Below are 23243 nucleotides of genomic sequence, written 5' to 3'. Positions count from 1 at the left end.
ATCCCAGGGACGGGGGAGCCTGGTGGGCTGCCGTCTCTGGGGTCGCACGGAGTCGGACACGACTGAAGAGACTTAGCAGCAGCAGCAGCAGGTACCTCATAGAAGTGGAATCAATCAGTATTTATTTAGGTATGTTAATCATTCAGTCATGTCTGACTCTCTATGACCCCATGGACTGTAACCCACCAGGCTCCTCTGTACATGGGATTCTCCAGGCAAGAATACTGGAGTGGGTTGCCATTCCCTTCTTCAGGGGATCTTCCTGACTCAGGGACTGAACCTAGGTCTCCTGCATTGCAGGTGGATTCTTTACCATCTGAGCCACCAGGGAAGCCCTAGCCACCAAGGAAGCCCATTTTTCTATATCCAATATATGTAAGAGCAAGAGAATTTAATTGGCCAATTCTGGATCAGATTTAACCAGTGATGGCAGTGCTTTTTCAAGTGTGGTTCCCAGACCAGCAGCATCAACACCTGGGAAGTTGTTGGAAATGTGAATTTCCCAGCCCTATCCCAGTCTAACTGAATTTGAAGTTCTAGAGGTAGGTCCCAGGAATGTTATCACTTCTCCTCGTGATTAATTCTGATGTATTCTCAAATTTAAAATTCCTTGAGCTATGGCAAGAGGAAGCAGGGAGGGAATTATAGGAGTGAGGGGAGCAGGGTTATAGATGGTACCAATGACTTTAGTGGCCCATTTCTGTGAATGGGGAGTACTCATATAGTTCTTAAAACAGGAAACTGGGATGGGAAGAAACCCCAGAAACTACTATTATTCCCGAATCTTTGGTAAAGAATCTGCCTGCCAAGGCAGGACATGTGGGTTCAATCCCTGGATTGGTAAAATCCCTTAGAGAAGGAAATGACAACCCACTTCAGTATTCTTCCCTGGGAAATCCCATGGATAGAGCCTGGTGGACTATAGTCTACGGTGTCACGAAGAGTCGGACACGACTTAGCAATTGGGTGCTTGAATCTTAAGAGAGATATCTGAGATTTGAACAATTCCACTGGGAGGGACCATATCAAAGATTAATATTCTATTATTGCTTATATGAAACCATTATATTTCAGTGCTGGTCTGGACTAGGGCAGCATAGATTACAAATAAAAACAGTATATTACAGAAATAATACAGGAACTGCACAAAGACTGTTCTACTATACTGTTTCTCAACTTTAACTGTATATTGGAATCTCTTGAATCACCTGGGGAGATTTAAAAAGCACTGACACCTGGGTCTTACCCCCAGCAACTCTGATTCAATTGATCTGTGATACAACCTGGGCTTCAGGAACTTTGAAAGTTCACCAGGTGATTCTAGCATCAGCTAAGTTTGAGGAGGACTAGGTTAATAATTCAGAGACGGCAATGGCACCCCACTCCAGTACTCTTGCCTGGAAAATCCTATGGACAGAGGAGCCTGGTAGGCTGCAGTCCATGGGGTCGATAAGAGTCGGACACAACTGAGCGACTTCACTTTCAATTTTCACTTCCACGCATTGGAGAAGGAAATGGCAACCCACTCCAGTGTTCTTGCCTGGAGAATCCCAGGGACAGAGGAGCCTGGTAGGAGGCCATCTATGGGGTCGCACAGAGTCGGACATGACTCAAGTGACTTAGCAGCAGCAGCAGCAGGTTAATAATTGATCACCGAAGCTGTGAGCTTGACGTATTTTTTGAAGGTAATAAGGAATATGATTTTCTCCAAGAGAGTTTTCCAGTGTGTACAGGTGAGATTTAGCTTAAAACTGGCATGAAGATTGCTTTGGTAAAGTAGAGAGTGAGATTGCATGTTTACAGTAGAATATGAGATTCAATTCAGTCCAACAAACAGTAATTGACCATCCTGTGCCAGGCACCCTGCTGGGGGATAGGACACAGTGCCAAACAAAAGTCCTTGTGTTCACCTCCCTGCTTACTGCAGGAATCATGCACACAATGTGATCTGGAGTTTTGTGTTGTTTGCATATTAATGGTTCTCTCTTTTTGTGAGATTAATCAGTTGTTAGTATGCCATAAGTTATGTGCTATCATGAGCTAAAATTTCAATGTTTGCAAAGAATTTACCTCTGGATAAATGAAATTATGGTGAATTTATAGGTATCCTCAAAGTAATGTCACTCACTTCAATTCCAGCTTTTGATGAGAATTAGAGACAGAGTTATGACTGAGAATTGTTCCTAACCCACACAAGATGAGCCATACAATCTTAAATTATCTATGGAAGATTCAGTTACAGCTGTAGTTTGACCAATTTTATCAGTAAATTCAGCTTCTTCAGTCACAGTGGTGGGTTGATTTGTTTCAAGCAGAACTGTAATAGATACGAGGGGATTTGGGCATTTTAAAATAGAACAGAGAGAATTATGAACAACAAGGTTGAAGCCAGTGAGTCCACATACTTATTATGTAGCACCTGAAAGGTCTCTGAAAATAGCTTCCTTGTCTTGTACCTCCTTGCACACAGTAGGTGATCAACAAATGTTTAAATTTTGAATTGAATGGCAGGTTTGCTGGATGATCCACAAATCACAGGATTGCCGTTATCGTAGTGTATTTGTTAGGGCACCTAGTGAGCAAACTTGGCAGAAATCTTTTCAAACTGGTGCAAGCACAGTTTAGACTTGCCCTTGTATATTATCTTTCTCCATAGGCTCTGCTGCTCACTGTGTTGGCTTCCAAACTCTCCCTCTGTTGAAGCCGATTGACCACTGGTTCCTCTAGGCTTATATTCTATTAGTTTAGCAGCCCCAGTGGAGAAAGAATTCCTATTGGTTACAACAGTAACCTTGGGGTGGGATGGAGGGAGGGATCAACCCAGATCGGCCTGGTTTGGGCCACATGCTCAACTGAATGTGTTTAATTCAGGGGCCAAGCCATATAACCAGTCCATGAAGTACAAGGTAGATCCTGACAAGTCAGCTGAGAGTAGAGAAGGAGCAGTCCCCAAAAGGAAAACTGAGTTGCTATTTCCAGTTCTACAAGTAGATACTATTTGAAGTAGGCATTATTCAAAGTAGATATCATTTGAGGAAATCGATGTTTAGAAAAATGAAGTGGTTTACCTAAAATCACATAGGTAATAAGCGGCAGAGACCCACTGCCCTCAGTGTGCTTCACCCAACACACTGGCCTCATGTACCCATGAAGCTAAGGAAGTTCAAACTTCAGGGACCATCATGTACCGGAGAAGGCAATGGCACCCCACTCCAGCACTTTTGCCTAGAAAATCCCATGGACGGAGGAGCCTGGTAGGCTGCAGTCCATGGGGTCGCTAAGAGTCGGACACGACTGAGCGACTTCACTTTCACTTTTTACTTTTATGCATTGGAGAAGGAAATGGCAACCCACTCCACTGTTCTTGCCTGGAGAATCCCAGGGATGGGGGAGCCTGGTGGGCTGCGGTCTATGGGGTCGCACAGAGTCGGACACGACTGAAGTGACTTAGCATAGCATAGCATAGCATGTACCTGAAAGAGTCCTAGCAATTAAAGAAAACAAAGTTTTCTATCTCTTTTTTCAAGTAGCATTGTGATAACTGCATAAGCTTCCTCCCAAAGGAAGAATTTGATTTTAGCTTATCTTCCTGCTCACACTTGAATGCCTCACCTGCTTGCCCTAACCTCATGCTTTGGGAAGCAACTTCAAATTTTATTCTTACATCATTTCTGAATTGAAACATTCTCTGGCCTCCCTGTATAACATGATTATTTCCTGCTCCTGGTGCCTTCTTTTAAGATCTCTTAGGACACTTATTTGGAGAAGGCGATGGCACCCCACTCCAGTACTTTTGCCTGGAAAATCCCATGGACGGAGGAGCCTGGTAGGCTGCGGTCCATGGGGTCGCTAGAGTTGGACGCAACTGAGCAACTTCACTTTCACTTTTCACTTTCATGTTTTGGAGAAGAAAATGGCAACCTACTCCAGTGTTCTTGCCTGGAGAATCCCAGGGACGGGGAGCCTGGTAGGCTGCCGTCTATGGGGTCGCACAGAGTCAGACATGACTGAAGTGACTTAGCAGCAGCAGCAGGACACTTATTAGGGGCTTCCCTGGTGGCTCAGTGGTAAAAAAAAAAAAAAAAAAAAAAAACAGCCTGCAATGCAGGGTTCAATACCTGGGTCAGGAAGATTCTCCTGGAGAAGGGAATAGCAACCCACTCCAGTATCCTTGCCTGGAAAATCCCATGGATTGGTGGGCTACAGTCCATGGGGTTGCAAAGAGTCGGACAGGACTGAGCAACTGAGCGTGCACGCACATGCATGGGCACGCACACACACACAGGACACTTATTACAGGCTCCCTTGTGTTGTTTTAACTTCCCTGGTGGCTCAGACGGAAAAGCGTCTGCTCGCAATGTGGGAGACCTGGGTTCAATCCCTGGGTTGGGAAGATCCCTGGAGAAGGAAATGCGTTGTTTAAAATTGTGTTGTTTTAATTGTCTTTGTACATATTTTATCTTTCCCATTAAAATGTAAGTCACTTTCAGAGTGATATTTATTTTCTCATTCTCCCAGTAGTAAGTGTATTGCTTAATAGAGTGTATGTACCCAGTTTATGCATGTTGAGTGACTGGATAAAGTGTGAACGCATGCCAAGGCTTTCTTTGTCTTCTCTTCCTAGAACTCTTGATTTTTTGTATGTGTATTTTGGAGCAACTCCTTATCAGTTGGTATATGTTGATGAAGGCCGAACTTTGAAGACAAAGGTGTAAAATATATTGTAGACCAGATATTCCTTAGTTTTCCAAGGGTCATAAAGGATTCATGAACAGTTGCTAGAAATGCTTTCTCTTATAATTTTCCTGTGTGTCTCCCCTCTGGGACACTTTCCCCACTTATTTGAATGCTTAAGAGGTAGTGGAGTTGTTGTCAAGTCTTTACTGGTAAATATTTAATCAGTAAAAGCTTTTTGCAAGTCTTTCTAATGGTGTATATTCCAAATAATACAAGAAATAATAGACTTCTCTGACATAAATCCTGGACGACCTATGGAAAAATGCACAAATAACCAGAATCAAGAATGCAATTTTCCTGCACAAGATAACCTGACTGTCTGTTTTGTGTTAGATGTATCTTTAACCACTGTATTTTTTTTTCTAATTACTTTTAAATGAAATTTATTTTTATCTATTGAAAATGTAATAGATGCTCATTGTGGAAAACATACACAAAACACATGCCAAGGGACAATGTCTATATGAATACTTTTCTTTTGTAGATTTCTGAAACATTTAACCAAGGTTTTTAGTGATTTGATAGAGGATTATTAATTTCCTTTCACAGTACATCTTTTTGTGTGCCCCCAGTGATACCTAAATTCTATTTTAGAACAGCAGGAGAGGAATCATCACCTCACCAACCAGTAGAAACAGCCTTACCAATCTATTAATGGATATGATTAAGACGAAGCAAGCAGACCAGAGAAATAAGTGCTTGTACGTCAAGGAAGATGAATCAGAGCCTCTGTGGGCCATGACTGCAGACTGCCCTTATTTGCATTCAGAATGCTAGTTACATTTTAATTTCAATAAGCAGATTATACTCTGAAAAACTCTATTGTTAGACTTTTGAAATTTTTGTTATTGTTGTTCAGTTTTCTCCAGTAAAATTTGCCTTTAGAAAAATGCTTAAATTCTTTGAGGGCAAAATACGAAGGGAAGGGAGTCTTCATACTGGGTCCAGCTGCAAGGAGAACTCAGGGAGTCTTTAGAAGACAGATGTTAATGGAGCCTGGACCTGCTCCCAGCAAGCTGGGGAGAAGAGCATGGGATCTTCATAATGGATCATTTTCCACTGAGACTTACATCACCTGCTCTGCCTTGGTCCTCAGAGATCTCTACCATCTCATGAGTCACTCACTGGCACTGAATTGTGAAAAGCCGTCTCAACATGGCCACTTCCTTCAAATTCAAACATGACTGATCTCCTACAAAGTGCTTATTTTTACTAAACGCACTGAAACAGGAGGGAAGCGGGCAGGGCACAACCTTCAAAAGAATGTCACAGCAGTATTTATATTGGTGGTGAGCTTAGTAAGGAGATAACCCAAGAGAACCGGTCATATTTAACTAAAGATACTAAAGACTGGTTAGAACCAACTGGGTCCAAATGACAGAAGATTCAACTTTCAATGGACCCCGAGTCACATTATGCCCTCATTGTAATACTTTACCATAAGCTAAGTGACACACCCACCCACCAGCACCGTGACAGTTCTGAGGCTAACCATAAAGGTCAAAAAGTGGAGAGTCACCTAGTTCCTGGAAAGCTCCACCTTTTCCCCCAAATAATTGAACTAATCCTCCCACTCACTAGCCTATGGAATTACAGAGCCTGTAAAAACTAACCATGCCATATTTTGGGGCTCTCTCATTCTGAGATGGCCTGCATTCTGTCTGTGGAGTGTGTTTTCTCTCTAAATAAATCCACTTCTCACCTATCACCTCATCTCTGAATTCTTTTGCAATGAAGCAAGAACCTCAAATGTGTCGGGAAGAGCACCACCACTCTGCAGTAATCCCCAGTCCGTAACTGTAGCCACTTTTGGAACCTCTCCTCATTTGTCCTCTATCACGGCCTCTCCTCCATCCCTCACCAAAATAACGGAGACATACTACTAGTGAGTCCTTATAGTTCCTTTTCCTACCCTGTATTACCATGTCTTCTCCATGTTCTTCAGTTCAGTTCATTCAGTCACTCAGTCATGTCGGATTCTTTGCAGCCCTATGGACTGCAGCACGCCAGGCTTCCCTATCCATCACCAACTCCCGGAGGTTGCTCAACTCATGTCCATTGAGTCGGTGAAGCCATCCAACCATCTCATCCTCTGTCATCCCCTTCTCTTGCCCTCTATCTTTCCCAGCATCAGGGTCTTTTCCAGTGAGTCAGTTCTTCACATCAGGTGGCCAAAGAATTAGTGCTTTAGCTTCAGCATCAGTCCTTCCAATGAACACCCAGGACTTTAGGATGGACTGTTTGGATCTCCTTGCTGTCTAAGGGACTCTCAAGAGTCTTCTCCAACACCACAGTTCAAAAGCATCAATTCTTCAGTGCTCAGCTTTCCTTATGGTCAAGCTCTCATATTCATACATGTCTACTGAAAAAACCATAGCTTTGGTAATATGGACTTTTGTTGGCAAAGTAATGTCTCTGCTTTTTAATATGCTTTGGTTATCACCTTACTAATCCTACCACCAATATAAAAAGTCACCATATCCACCATGTTCTATCAATTTTCTTTTGTGATACCCTTAACATCCATTTTCTAAAGCATTCTCAGTGCCATCACTACTTGATTTCAGGGATTAACCTCACCCATCTTCACGGTGTTCTGCATTTTCTTGCTCCTGATATGGCATTGCATTCTGCTTGCCACTCCAGCCCTTCTCCATTTCCCAAACTCTCCCCTGGACTGACTGACACTGTTGCCAAGGTTAAAACTCAGGTGAGGCAAGTGGGGTTATGTTAAGAGAAGGCAAAAAGATAGAGTGGCAGGGGTGTTTAGTGTATTTACACTAAAATACATGATGTCATTAAGGGGAACCAGCTTCCAGTTTAGTTGGAAGTTGAAGGGAACACCTGGAGAAGTTGAAGATGTATTGGAAATGAGTTTCTTGATAGTAGAACAGCAACCAGGATTCAACAGGACCAGGATTAGGGCGAGAGTGCAATATATTAGGGAGGTGCCAAAAAACTCAATCATCAAGATAAATAATATTTAATACACTATTTTAAAATAAAAATTACTAGACAACAATACAAAATGAATAAAATATCATTTTAAATAAGGACATGATTCAACCCTACACTAGCGTGACTCAGCCTCCTTGTTGTTCAGTCGCTAAGTCATACCTGACTCTTTGCAACCCCATGGACTGCAGCATACCAGGCTTCCCTGTCCTTCACTATCTCCCAGAGTTTGCTCAAATTTATTTCCATTGATTCAGTGATGCTATCTAACCATCTCATCCTCTGTCATCCCTTTCCCTCTTCCCTTCAATCTTTCCCAGAATCAAGGTCTTTTCCAGTGAGTTGGCTCGTCCCATCAGGTGGCCAAAATATTGGAACTTGAGCTTCAGCATCAGTCCTTCCAATGAATATTCAGGGTTGATTTCCTTTAGGGCTGATTGGTTTGATCTCCTTGTTGTCCAAGGGACTCTCGCCCTACTCCGGGTCCTGTTGAATCCTGGTTGCTGCTCTACTATCAAGAAACTCATTTCCAATACATCTTCAAGTTCTCCAGGTATTCCCTTCAACTTCCAACTAAACTGGGAGCTGGTTCATCTTAACGACATCATGTATTTAGTATAAATACACTGAACATCCCTACCACTCTATCTCTTTGCCTCTCTACATGGTAAAAACCCAAGTGAGTGAAGTGAGTGAGTGAGTGAAAGTCGCTCAGTCGTGTCCAACTCTCTGTAACCCCCTGGACTACACAGTCCATGGAATTCTCCAGGCCAGAATAATGGAGTGGGTAGCCTTTCCCTTCTCCAGGGGATCTTCCCAATCCAAGGATCGAACCCAGGTGTTCTGCATTACAGGCGGATTCTTTACCTGCTGAGCCACAAACTTTAATGAATTTATCTATTTGTTTTCCCTGTCTGTGCCTTAGTAGATGTGGGCTCTGGAGAAAAACTCTTCTACCATGAACTCATGATTACCAATTTAAAATGGGTGTTGAGCTCTGTCTGATAATCCTATCAGAGCTCTCTGGTTAGCACTCTTACCTCTTCTGCACAGTTAACCCTAGTCATCTTGCTGCTGCTGCTGCTGCTAAGTTGCTTCAGTCGTGTCTGACTCTGTGTAACCCCATAGATGGCCTCCTACCAGGCTCCGCTGTCCCTGGGATTTTCCAGGCAAGAACACTGGAGTGGGTTGCCATTTCCTTCTCCAATGCTTGAAAGTGAAGTCGTTCAGTGGTGTCTGACTCTTAGCGACCCCATGGACCGCAGCCCATCAGGCTCCTCCATCCATGGGATTTTCCAGGCAAGAGTGCTGGAGTGGGGTGCCATTCCCTTCTCCTCCAGTCACCTTAACTCTCCTCAAAATTATGTCACCCACCTATAGCCTGTGAACCAGCACTCACAAGCTCTTCTCAGCGTATGGTCAATCCCCTGTCTTCTAGAGTAGTTGCCAATAGATAGGAATGCTCCAAATGTCCTATTCTTATGCTTACAACCTTTACTGCATCTTCACCTATACTATTTCCATTATTTCCACTCCTTCCTGGGGATCTCTAACTTGCAGGACAAGTGCATTTCCATCTCTTCTGGTTGTTCCCTCTTTTCTCGCACCCAGACATCTGATGATATTTTCAACATCTTTCTGCAAAGATCTTTTCACGCATGTAAACTGTTCACAGACAGGTCAGAAGAAGACTCTACCCCAACTCTTCCTTGTAGGAGTCCTCTTCCTTTAGCTTCCACGTTGTTCTCAGAGGCTACTTCCACCAACCTCTCAACCTTCGGATTTATAAAGCGTGAGTCAGACTGCAGGCCACTGTTTAACTCCCCACTGACACTGAGGGTACACATGTTAGGCAATCTCTCTTGACTTATGGTGAAGAGGAGGCATCACTCATCTATTTGAGATTCCCAACATTCCAAAATTATGTTTATCTTTAAATATCTTCTGTGAATCTTCTATTTGGATTCCCTGTCACTAAGCTTGGGTCCCTAATCCAGAGAGTCCAACCTTAGTGGGTAGGATATGATTGCAGCCCACTAGAAGGGAAACAAATCCACTAGATTGCCTTGCCTGGATCTGGTCCACTGTTGGTGGGTTGAGGTTGGCAGGCAGAGAGAGCTGGGGTGGAGCTGGCAAGATAGCCTGATATTAGGGTACTGCCAATTTAAGGCTGGCAGGCAGGAAGCCATCTACTGGTGTGTTAGGAAAACTTAATGGGAAGCTGCTCCTGGGGGATGCTATTGAACTTACTGGGGAGCTGGCTAGGTCATCAGTATACCAGAAAGCCACCAGGAAGACCCCTGCAGAGTATGTTGCTGTACATGCTGAGAAATTGGCTAAGACATCCTTGGAACTTTATGGAAAGCTTTACCCTCAGGGTCGTCTCTGAAACTTTCTGGGCATGAACTCCACTGGTAGCTCTCATGCCAGATGAGCACTGCAGGATAAAAAGAGAGAAATTACACCAGACTCAGGAAGAAGCGCTTTCCTTCTGCAGTATTTGTGTGCCACATCTACTAGCAAAGGAGGAATGGTTTACAAGATCCATCTCTAGTATCCCAAGCAGGGAAATAAAGGGTGGATTAGGAGCTGAGAGGCAGTAAATTGATAACTGTCATACCACACATGTTTAAAACTCTCCTACTTCTCATTTTTATTGTTCTTAGATTAACATCTGAAGTATTCCATTACTGAATGACTATATTAATTATAAATGAATGAACATTTGGGTGTTTGCATTATCCCCTGGTTGGGAATACTGTTGCTCACCAAATACTCCTGGCTGTCTGCATACAGGGCAAATGGTAGGATTGGACTTCTCAGTTCCTTTGGATTTGGATTGAGCCATGTGAATAGTTTTGAATGATAGGTTGTGAGTGAAAGTTCAGTGAATCAAGAAATGTACTGGTGACCACTTAACAACTGGTTCTTTTGGTGGTGGGGGTCAGGAGGAGTGTGATTTGTAGCACTAGTCTATTTCTCTGGTGCAAATACTCCTGCCATGGCTGATTTCTAGCTACCAACTTGATGGCAATGAATGTGGAGTTGGGAAGAGCTGTGCACAACTGGCTCTTGTGAGGCCATAGAAACTGACTCCAAGACACCACTGTGTGAGTCGCTTCAGAGTAAAAGATTAAATTGTTGGTGTGAGACCCTCTGGACTTTTCTTTTGCTTTGTCATCTTGTGTGAAAGTCATTCAGTCCTGTCCGACCCTTTGCAACACCATGGACTATACAGCCCATGGAATTCTCCAGGCCAGAATACTGGAGTGAGTAGTGTTTCCCTTCTCCAGGGGATCTTCCCAACCCAGGGATCAAACCCAGGTCTCCCATTTGCAGGAGGATTCTTTACCAGCTGAGCCACAAGGGAAGCCCAAGAATATTGGAGGGAGTAGCCTATCCCTTCTCCAGTGGATCTTCCCAACCCAGGAATCGAACCGGGGTCTCCTGCATTGCAGGCGGATTCTTTACCAACTGAGCTATCAGGGAAGCCCTTTGCTTCGTCATGGTATGTGTCAAAGTTTAAGACAGTGGTACTACCAACACTGTTGAAACCAAGCAGGACCCTGTGGAGTTTCTGGGTACAGAAGTTTTTTTGTGCCCTGCATATTTCTTGATTACTGGAAATAGGCTTCAGTTAGCCTCCATGACTTGCCCTGAGTCCAAAAGGCAGGTTCAAACCAGCGCTAACTAGTGAAGGGAGGGGATTCAGAGACAAGGGATGAGGAGTCAAAGGGAACAGCAGTGCAGCCTTGGGGCAGGGGCCTGCTTCCCCCTCCAGGGATATACCTAACAATATCTTTGATCTGGTTTGCAGATACGGAAACCCGCAGTAGGTGGGAGAAGTTAAATGTATGCTTCCCATAGGCAGACTCCAGACCAACTGGAACCAGAAGGTGGTGATGCTGACTCCCACTTATCTCACCACTATCTAGTCAGAAGAATGTCCATGAGCTGATCACACCCTCTTCAAACCATTACTGTAAAACTCCTTACTACCCCCCTCCAGGTCAGGACACACAGTTTTGAGGGCATTAGTCCCGTGTGACCCGCTTTCCCTGGCAAAGTGATAAAGCTTTTCTTTTCTACTTCACTCAAAACTATCTCTGAGATTTAATTTGTTGTCAGAGTACAGAGGCAAGGTTCAACTTCACTATTAGGCTAGATTCCTGTGCGAACAGGTCATGTGAGTGAAAAGCAAATATGTTTGTGTGTCTTTGTTTTAAGTCATGAGAGTTTTGAAGCTCTCCCTTTAGCATAACCTAGCCTAACCTGCCTGATAACCTCATAACTGGTTCAACTGGAATATTTTGTACTCCTTCCAGTTATTCTTTTATACTCTGCCATATTAAGTTCTGTAATCATGTTTTCTTCATATTTCTTCTCTAATTAAAATATCTACTGGTCCCACTCTGTTCCCTGCCTCATGCCAAAATATGAAGTCCCAACTTTTTGGCATAGTTCTCAAAATTCTCCAAATATGTCCTTATACTGCGTTTGCTATCATATTGCTCACTATTTTTTTGTGCAAACACACAATTCCTCAGCATTTCTTTTGCTCTTTCTGTGTTTCACCTTTGCCTCTACTGGCATGTAGCACAGTGAACATGGAATGTACTTTGAATGTTCTTTCTGTTCATCTCTACTGATCGTACAATGAAACAGGCATCAAATAAATGTGAGGTTCTCCCAGGGCCTGAAATTATTGACTAAGCAGAAGAAATTATCTCCCTTATGAGCCATGAATATATCTTAAACACACATATACACACAAATTATAATACTCAGGAATAGAAAGGTGAAGTAGAGTTAGAGTCTAGACAGAGAAACAAAAAAAGAAATTGACAAGGCAGAGGAGGAAAATGAGTGACAGAAAACCCAGCTCAAAAAGACTAGGAACGGTGATGAATAGCAAGAGCAAATTCATTGAGAACGCCAGAAACCAGTGACTGAGAACAGCACATTTCATGAAGAGGCAGAGAGAAGAAGCATGAACAGGGAGTGCAGTACAGCCTGCAGATAAACCAAAGGAACAGCTAATGTTTCTATGTGCCAGGCAGTGGGAACAGGTTATCTTATCTAATTCTTACACTTCTGTGAAATGCAGGTATTATTTTCATGTTTCAGATTTAGAAATTAAGACTTAAAGATGTGAAGTAATGTGCCCAAGATTCCACCGCTAGTGAATCAGAGTTTCTTTCTTTCTCTCCATCCTTTCTTTTTGCACAGTCCCAGTTTTGATTACCCTATTCCGTGTTCTTCAGTCTAGGGTATAAATCCTGATTGTTCTAAACCAAGCCTGATAATTGTATCCCCGCTGCCAGTATTTGGCTAGGAGGTGTTCATGTGACCCCATTCTAGATGAGAAGACATCAGAAGAAGGCTACTCTGAAGTTTCTGGGAAAGGTTTTGTCCCTTTCAAAAGAAGACCTAAAGAAGAAATCATCTCTTCTTTTCTTGGAGGCTGCTGTGGTGATTGTAACAGGTGTAACTGCCATATGTCCATAGGTAGCCTGAGGAAAAATTCAAAATACTAGGTATGATTAAGAAAAAAGACAGAAAAATCTAGTTCTGTGATGATTTCCCAAAGTGAACATTCAGCTGACTCTGAAATCACCTTACCTCCCAACTTTTTGATATGAAATAATTTCTTTACCATGTAAGGCACATGAGTTGAGGTTTTAAATTACTTGCACCCCAAATCATGTTAAATGATGAAGCAAAGATTTTAATCCGGCTCTTTTTGACTGCAAATCCATGCTCTGTATGACTATACATACTTTGCCTGTGTGGGCTTTGCTTGATGTTCATAACAGTTATTCTAACTCAGGAAGACAAAGTAAATGGCATCATATATGTAATCCTATTTTTTTTTTTTTAATTTGGTTGCACTGGGTCTTCATTGCAGCATTCAGGATCTTTAGTTGCAACATGTGAACTCTTATTTGTGACATGTGGGGTCTTGTTCCCTGACCAGGGATTAACCTGAGTCCTCTGCACTGGGAATGCAGTCTTAGCCAATAGACCACCAGAAAAATCCCCTTCACTCTATTTTCTTAGGCAAAGAAATGTGTCGTATTTTAGCATTGAATTTTTTGTTTTTATCTCATGACTTAAAAGGATAATCTTCAATTTCTCAAGGTTCATTTTCTCAAAGTGGATTCCTCCTTACCCTGCAGGACACTCTTGATGTGTTACTATTGATTGTACTCAACACAAATATATCATTCTGTGAAGACTTCATGGTCTCTATATACTGGGTGTTAGTGAATTTCAGGTATTTAGTAAATACTATGAACTATGTCAACCCCTTGAAAAATACATGTGCTGTGAGGTCAAAGTAGTATTATTCATCAATTTGAGTAACCTATTATAATGGCTTGTAATGATGATGATTTATTTTTAGTACTCCCTAATTACACTCTCACTCTGATAATAATTCATACGACAGAAAGAGAGTGTAGTTGATATAATGTATACATCCAGCTAGTTGGCTTGATGTATCTCCTAATGGTCAAGAATCATTATGGTTATTGAAGAAAGAGATACTGAATTTGAATTTACACCTGTCCTAGGGCACTAAAATAGATGAGTAGTTAATGGGGGAAAGGTTTATAGAGTTTAAAGTTTAAAAGAACCAAGTTGTTTAGACAACTTAATCTCTTAGCCTAAATTCAAGCCCTGGAAGTTCTCTGGGTCAAAAATGTGGTGATACTGTAGGAAAGAAAAACCAGAAATGAAAGGTAGCAAAGAAACACAATTAAAAGTACACAAGATGCATACATTAGAAGACCCAGGCCATGAAAACTAATTCATTGTATAGTCGGAGCGTTATAAATAAGTTCAGGATTCATGTTGATGTACGGCAAAACCAAGACAATATTGTAAAGCAATTAACCTCCAATTAAAATAAATAAATTTATATAAACAAAAATAAATAAATAAGTTCAAAGAACATGCAGGTCAGTCAGTAGCCCTTCACAACTCATGTTTTGTGGATATTCTCCTAGTGGCTTTTTTAAGGTGACAAGATTATTGAAATGATCTTTCAAGTAAAGGGATTTATAGAGTAAGGGAGAGAGCAGAATATTTTTAGGTGAGAGCAATGCCATATGCAAACAAAGGAAATAATGACCAACTTACATATGGTAGAATTTGAGTATGATTGCTACTGAAGACTTTATTAGAAACAAAAAGAGGAAGGAAGTTGGTGAAGTACTTATATGATATACTGGAATATCCTTGGAATCCAGCAATTGACCTTTAAAATTAAAAAGATTTGCTACCTTTAGCAAAAAAAAAAAAACAAAACTCTAGAGTTAGAATCTGAAGACCTGGGGCTGGCTTCTAGGTCCACTGCTTATTCCACCATAGCCTCATCATTTATAAAATCAGGATAATGATATTAACTAACTTGCATTGTCATTATGCAGACTGCTGCTGCTGCTGCTGCTGCTGCTGCTAAGTCGCTTCAGTCGTGTCTGACTCTGTGTGACCCCATAGATGGCAGCCCACCAGGCTCCCCCATCCCTGGGATTCTCCAGGCAAGAACACTGGAGTGGTTTGCCATTTCCTTCTCCAATGCATGACTAAGAGGGATAAGATGTGTGGATGGATCTAGCTTAATACTTGATAAAGAGGAGGCTTCATGAGTGTTGCTTGTTGAGAATTATTCAGAACTAAAGCATATACAACCCCACCTGGTTATATCTGACATATCTTGTTAAGAGGCTATAAATAAACATGTAAATAAACAGAATCCACCAGAAAGTCTACCAGTTAGTAATGAATCAGCATGAATTTACTGAGTAACCAGAATATCAGGTCTTGAAAATCTTCTTTCTTAAATCAGTTACTTGACTTTTGAGGTGAATGAATTTCCACTGTGCTAAAGTGAGGAAGTTCTGCAAAGCTAGAGCCTAGAAGCCCTAGAAGCTTAGAAGCCTGCTTGCCCTGTGCCATCACCAGGCACAGGTCCTCTCTCAGGACTTCCTTTGCTATATCCTTGGCAGTCAACAGGTGGCACTGTGCTAGATGATCTATAACAGGATTCCCAGAAAAATGCTCTTTTGTCCAAAGTTTTGATTGAAGCAGTAACCAGCACTGTAATCAAGCTGACATCACAGTTTATCTTCCTTCCAACCACTGTAATTCCCCTTCTTGCCCACAGAGTGTTGTGGCTCAGTTACTTTCAAAGATCTTTTCAGGAAATGCTCTGCAAGCAAATTAAAGAGGAGGCACAAAAAGCTGATAATTATCTATGCACCAAACAGTCCAATGCCAAGTTCTCCTGTGGCCACAAAGAGGAAGCAGTGGAAATGATGAAGGGAGCCTGAGTGTGCAACCCACAACCTCAGTGGATGCAGGAGTAGACAGGCATTAGAGGATCATGAAATGTTAACACTTAGATGAGAAAATAAAGTGCTCTTCTTTACTTTATTCATCTGTGAAATCAAGATAGTTACCAAACATGCTTTTCTCAAAGGCAGAGAGAATTTTAAATGGCAGATTTTATAATTTAGAATAACACTGTCCAGTAGAACTTTTAGTGATGCTGGAAATATTCTATATATCTGCACCATCCAACATGGCCTTGTGGCTATTGAGTACATGAAGTGTGGCTAGAGTGACTAAGGAACTAAATTTGTAGCTTTAATTGTCATTTAAATAATCCCATGTGGATAATGGCAATTGCATTGGATAGCACAGAGAAGTTATTAAATCCAAATTATGCTTCTTAATCCACATTCTGTCTACAAGTATTCCATACCTGTTATCCAGTATTTGTCTAACCTGAGGTTCCTTCACCAACACGTGTGTGTGTGTGTGCTCAGTCATGTCCAACTCTGACTGACGCCCTCTATGGACTGTTGCCCGCCAGGCTCCTCTGTCCATGGGAATTCTCTGGCAAGAATATTAGAGTAGGTTGTCATTTCCTCCTCCATGGGATCTTCCTGACACAGGGATCAAACTCGCACCTCCTCCGTCTCCTGCACTGCAGGTGGATTCCTTACCACTGAGTCACTGGGGCTTCCGTCTTTGTCCGGGTGTTCCAAGATGGCCCCTTGCAGTTTGGGCCCTGCTAAGAGAAGGATGAACTTATTACTGCCTCCAAGGTGGCTTTTCTGCACTTTCTATCCTGTATTCTCAGTGCTTCCTTCTGGTACACCTGTAGATATAATTCCTCAATCTAGCAGGGGTGGGGATTTGCTACTAAGAACTTGTGCTTAAGAGCACAACTTCTGGAATCAGACTGCCTGGTTCTAAGTCTCAGCTTTACCATTTATCAAATGTACATCAGAGGAAAGTTACAAATCACAATTCTAGTTGCAATTTTCCTCATCTGTAAGAGCCTAGGAATTGGACGATTAAATAAAATTGAACAAGTAATACTGTCAGTAGAGTGCATGGCCCATTGTAAACAATTCAGAAGTGTGAGCACCTTTTATTGTTATTGATGTCCTCTGAATGCCCTTCCATTTATCAATGCCTCTTAAAATGCAATGCCCAGAACTATGAGGGTGTGTGCTTAAGTGCTTCGTAAACTATATGTTCATAAAATAGAGTATCACTATATTGCTTTTGTTCTCATTGTTGTGGTAACCAGGGCTCCCCTCTTTCCTCTTCATCTCTAATTTTAGTTGTCACGGAATTTGAGGTTTTTCTGTATCTTAAAGGAAGACAGCTTCTTGAGTGGAAGAATCATAGAACATTTTATGGGTTCAGGCCTGACAGAGAGAGCTTCCACAAAAATTTATAAATCAAAATATTACCATATTTCCCAGTCTATGTTTATGAGCTGTTCCCTTCCATCAGGCCATATGCCAGAAAGTATTGGAGGAGAAATAGTTGAAAGGATAGAGCCACAAGAATTTCTCTTCTTTCATATGGTAGAATTTTTACCCATACCTCAGCCAAGAAGTAATTTAGTTATATTTTACATATCAGTGGGACTGTGAAAAATAATTATGAGCAATCAAAAACAAATAGAAGAACAAACGACAGTATTACGCAAGTACACGATCATCAAAGCCATACTGTCAAGTTGAAGTGAAGTGAAAGTCGCTCAGTCTCGTCCAACTCTTTGAGACCCCACGGACTATACAGTCCATAGTATTCTCCAGGCCAGAATACAGGAGTGGGTAGCCTTTCCCAATGCCAGGGCATCTTCTCAATCCAGGGATCGAACCCAGGTCTTTCACAAATGCAGGCAGATTCTTTCCCAGCTGAGCCATCAGGGAAGTCCAAGAATACTGGAGTGGGTAGCCTATCCCTTCTCCAGTGGATCTTCCTGACCCAGGAATTGAACTGGGTCTTCTGCATTGCAGGTGAATATCTTCAGGTGGTAATTCATGAAAAGGAGGACAGGCAGAGCCAATGTTATACTGGAGTTTTCTCAAAGGTGACTTCAGGGAAGTGATTGCTAAATTTTCAAAATTTTGGTAAGCAAGCTGACTTCACGGTGGTAGTAGCTTGAAATTGGCCATGGAGGGAGAATTTATATCATGGAAAGGAACAAGTACTATAACCCCCACACATACCATCATGAGCCTTCTTCCCTATTCCAATCTCCCTTGCTTCATGTCTATGTCACTTCTGTTTTGAATGCAAAAATTATGGATACCCACCCATTGAGTTTAGCATGGCAATTTGGAAACTTTAATATTACCAGGTCATCTGGGATTAACTGGAATAACCAAGCACCTGAGGAAGAAATCTTAAGGTATTGTGTTAAAAATATCTTTGCTCACATATCTCGGGGATTATTTTTGTTTGTTTTTGCAGTGGGTATGAGCACCAGATTAGACATTAGAAACTGAGTTCCAATGCTGCCTGTATCACAAGATCCACGGTGAGATCTGAGGAGATCATGTAGCCTTGATAAGCTGTCCAGGCTGATCTCAAGTCTTCTCTGGCATGGATCTTTGGTAAGTTAACTAGAAAAGAGACTGTAAATTATAGTGGAAACCATAAAGTGAAATCTCACAAAAACCTTCTGAAGGCCTCCTTAGTGGCTGACTTTTATAGGATACTGGCCATGTGGATTTTACCATAAAAGGCGAGTATACTATGGGAGACAATAGCCAATTTTAGCTCAAGAGAACCAAGAAAGATGGCAAAAGAGCAATACCAATCATAGTTTCCAACAGAGGGAGTGTGAGGGCAGAGGCAGTGGACAGAGCAGTGTTGAAACCAAGCAGTGTTGCTCCAGGGGCACATAGTTGCTCTAGGAGCAACTATGAGGCGTCCTCATCTGAGGCAGAAATGAGGTGTCTATGGCAAATGACAGTGTTAATCAAAGAGGGAGACAATCAGGCTGTTCCTAATTTCTACGAGAGTAGACGGGTCAATGTAGGTAGATTTGGGGAAGACAGAGATATAGTTTGGAATTATGGAACCAAGCATCCTTCCAACCGCAAGAACAGTGCAGAGCAGAAATTGAACCCACACAGAAGCTGGCATCTTCCAATGGCTGTGATGGGTTAATTTTGCCAGTACTTTCATAAGGAGCACAGCCCCTGGTCAGGCTCCAGACTGTGGTCCTGTTTACAGGTGCAAAGTCGGGAATGTCCTGAAACCTGCACCGAAACCCACAGCCGACTTGGACATCTAGGGACGCCTCTGTGCAGCACCCAGACCTCACAGTGGCATTCCATTTTTTTTGTTGAACTCATTCCTCATGATTTAGGTTGGGGAAGAAACTTGTCACTTAAGAACTGTGTTCTTGCTTAGCCATTTTTATTTCCTCTGCTTACAAGAAATGTTCATTTCGTGTAATGAAGGAGGTCCATGTGAGACCTTACAGTGGGGAACTTTTTCTTATTTTTGCCACTGCTTCTTTCTTGTTGACAGATCAGACTCAAAAATATCAAGCTTCTAGGAACCAGAAAGGTGACAGAGGGGTAGGTGATTCAAGAAAAAGTCAGAGGGACCAAGGTTCCTGCTTTCTAAGTGGCCAGTCAGTTCATTTAAGAACACAAAATTGGGCTGAGTAAGTGGAGGCAGAAGGAGGACTCAAAGGGACCAAGAAATATTGATGTGTTTTTATCATTTTTACAAGTATATTAAAATACATTTTTGTGCTGAATACTTGACCCTGGGAATCCTGAATAAAATTATATTTGACAACACTTAGCAATTACTGTATTGTTTGTGGGACTTTAAAAGTCAGTAATTTCAGAGTAATTATGGTTTTACATGGAATGAGATTTTAACACAACATTTATCCTGTCTTCTAACATCTCTCTTTACTGTCTGTCTGCATAAGGCAGGAATATCAAACCCTTCATATCTTGAAAGTTCTGCTTTGTTATTCTGTAAGGTAATTGTTACACGAACTTCATATTTGCAAGTCCCTTTGTAATCAATTATTAATCTCTTCCAGGATCAATCTTCATCATATGAATTCTTTCTCCTCTTTCTGTTTTTCATGGGGAAAGCTATATACCAGTAATATTAGTTGTAGTTAAATAAAAATCATCCATAATCCCCAAACCCTAATGCAACTTTTCTTATTTGCATATACTTTTCTAGCTTTTGCTTTTATGAATAAAGATTTTTAGAGCAACAGAATTGTATGCAAAATTTAATATTGTGAGATTAGCATTGTGTCTTGAAAATGACCTTTATTCCTATGTAATTTTGGAGTATAATTTTCATATTTTGCTGTATATGTGCAAGTAAATTGTCTCATAATATATAAAATAATCCTCTGTCATTGGACTTTAATGTTGTTTCCATTTTTCTCTATTGCAGTGAGGACTGAAAAGTAGACTTTGGTGGAATAAACTTCTTGCTTTTCTTCACTTCCCCAGATCCTAGCAGAGAATCCCATCTGCAACAGGCACAAATACATATTCGAAAAGTTAATTAGTGAAAGATACCCTTGTTTCCTTTTGATAAATTATTTCTTCAGGATGAACTTCCAAGAATAAGAGAGGTTGTTGAGTTAAAGGGGATAAATATTCTGAAGTGCTTAATATATATTGGTTTATTAAAATTTATTTCAATTCTTTTTCAACTATTATTATTTCAGATTTTGACTTAGCCATCAAAATGTTGTTTTATTTATTTTTTTAACATTTTTTTATTTAAAAAACTTGCTTATTTATTTGGTCATGCCACATGGCATATGGGACCTTAGTCCCCTCACCAGGGTTCGAATGCACACCCCCTGCATTGAAAGTGTGAAGTCTTAACCACTGGACTGCCAGGGAACTCCCAATGTTGTTTTAATTTGCACAGTGGAATATACATAGAATCATATTTTAATGGTTATTTTACTTGCCAGTTTCCCCGACTGGCAAGTATCTTGATTCTCAGAGAGTATCTTGATCTGCCTTGAATTCCAGGTGTGTGGCACAGAGTGTGGTATAAAATAGATGTTCAATGACATTAAGTCAATAAGTTGTACAAGGTTTTTGATCACTTGTGCTGTTTATTTTAATGTTTTGGAACTTCTAGAAGAGAAAACAAGAGTAGTGGTTAAAACAAAAGTTCTAGACCCTGTTTCCTATGTCTCTGGACCAGATGGGTTAAAATCTATAAAATGGAGATATTACTATCTCACGTGTCTTAGAACTGTGGTGAGGATTACATGATGTAATATAAATGAATGATCAGTTCCATGAAAGCACTTAACAAATATTACTCACTTTAATCTGGGTCTATTCATTTATGAAATCTTCCTGTCTCTCTTATGAAATTGAATGGATGTAATTATCCTCCAATTAAAATAAGTAATTGTTAAAAAAGAAAGAAATTTAACCTGCCCTTTCAGCCAAAATGCAAGAAAGAAAATTTTTTGTTTATGATTGCTTTGCTGGATTTTATAGTAGGGACCCATTATGTTTGATTAAAAATAAGTACAAGGCAAGATCCAGAAATTTAGATTTTAATAAATCAAAAGTACAAAAAAATGAATGGGATATTAATGTGTTACAAATATTGATCTCTTGTTTTAAAAAAACTAGTGCAAAATTTTGCTTATTGTGCATGTTTAAATTTAAATTTTACTTTTTCTTATCAGATTAATGTATTTTTAATATTTTACATATTTGAAATGTATTTTTAATATTTTACATATTTGAAATGTAATTAAAAATTACATATTTTAATATTTTACATATTTGAACCTGAATTTTTTCAGATTCATGTTAACAGGGTCTTGATCTTTTCCCCAATTACCTACTTAACATTTTGTTGTATTGTATGTTCCCTGGTTAAGAATATGCCTACCAATTCAGGAGACACGGGTTCTATCCCTGATCTGGGAAGATCCCCTGGAGAAGGAAATGACAACCCACTCCACTTTATTGCCTGGACAGAGGAACCTAGTGGGCAATAGTCCATGGGGTTGCAGAGAGTCAGACATAACTTTGTGACTAAAAAACAACAACAAATATTTCTGAAGATTTATATTTCAGTTTTGGTGCCAGTGCCACACTGCTGAATAGGTTTTACAACATATTCTATTATCAGTAAGCTAGTGCCTATATCAGAGAAGGCAATGGCACCCCACTCCAGTACTCTTGCCTGGAAAATCCCATGGACGGAGGAGCCTGGTGGGCTGCAGTCCATGGGGTCGGTAAGAGTCGGACACGACTGAGGGACTTCACTTTCACTTTCATGCATTGGAGAAGGAAATGGCAACCCACTCCAGTGTTCTTGCCTGGAGAATCCCTGGGATGGGGGAGCCTGGTGGGCTGCCGTCTATGGGGTCGCACAGAGTCGGACACGACTGAAGCGACTTAGCAGCAGCAGGGCCTATACGGGCTTCCCAGGTAGCACTAGTGGTAAAGAATCCACCTGCCAATGCAGGATATCTAGGAGTTGCAGGTTCAGTTCCTGGGTTGGGAACACCCCTTGGAGTAGGAAATAGCAACCCACTCCAGTATTCCTGCCTAGAGAATCTCATGGACAGAGGAGCCTGGTGGGCTACAGTCCGTAGGGTCTCAAAGAGTCCGACACGACTGAAGCCACTTAGCACACATGCATGCAGGGCATATACACCTTCTTTCCAGTTCATAACATTACAATGATCTTATTTTGAGCCATCATTTGAAAATATAGCTCACCAATTTTTAATAAGCGTGGTTGGAATCTTATTGGAATTGTTTTAAACATATGGATTAACATGCTCTACTTATTTAAAAACCATGACTCTTCACTTTTAGAAATGATTAAATTTTTCCCAAGAAGACTTGGTTATGTTTTTAATGCACATGTCATTTTTCTTTAAGTTTTCTTCTAAGTATTTTACGGCATTGAATTTGTGATAGCTCATTTGTCATCATTTTCTAGTTGACTTTCATATACACATCATCATGTGTCAATTTCTGAGCACTTCTTTTGTGTCTGGCCATTTTAATAAATGCTTATTTATAATTTTAGAATATTATATTTTTATGTATATAATTATGCTATCCACAAGTAATGACACCGTTGCCATTTTTCCGACAGGGATTTATGGTTTAATGATTATCATTACTGTTTAGTGGATACAGAGTTTCAGTTTTGCAAGATGAAAAAGTTCTGGAAATGCATGGTGT

General features: G+C 40.9%; 1 long non-coding RNA gene across 1 annotated transcript; it reads left to right on the top strand.

The window, feature by feature from the left end:
* The first annotated feature begins 403 nt into the window (after window positions 1-403).
* On the top strand, window positions 404-22501 carry LOC147349746 (uncharacterized). Its single transcript, XR_015150202.1, has 3 exons — window positions 404-542; window positions 18478-18620; window positions 20449-22501. It is a non-coding gene; the product is annotated as an uncharacterized LOC147349746 (long non-coding RNA).
* Window positions 22502-23243: the final 742 nt, after the last annotated feature.

This window comes from Bos grunniens, chromosome 21 (genome assembly GCF_055505025.1).
Source record: "Bos grunniens cultivar Pamir isolate PY7600 chromosome 21, Bosgru_T2T1.0, whole genome shotgun sequence".
Lineage (NCBI taxonomy): Eukaryota > Metazoa > Chordata > Mammalia > Artiodactyla > Bovidae > Bos > Bos grunniens.
This window is presented reverse-complemented; position numbering and strand designations above follow the sequence as displayed.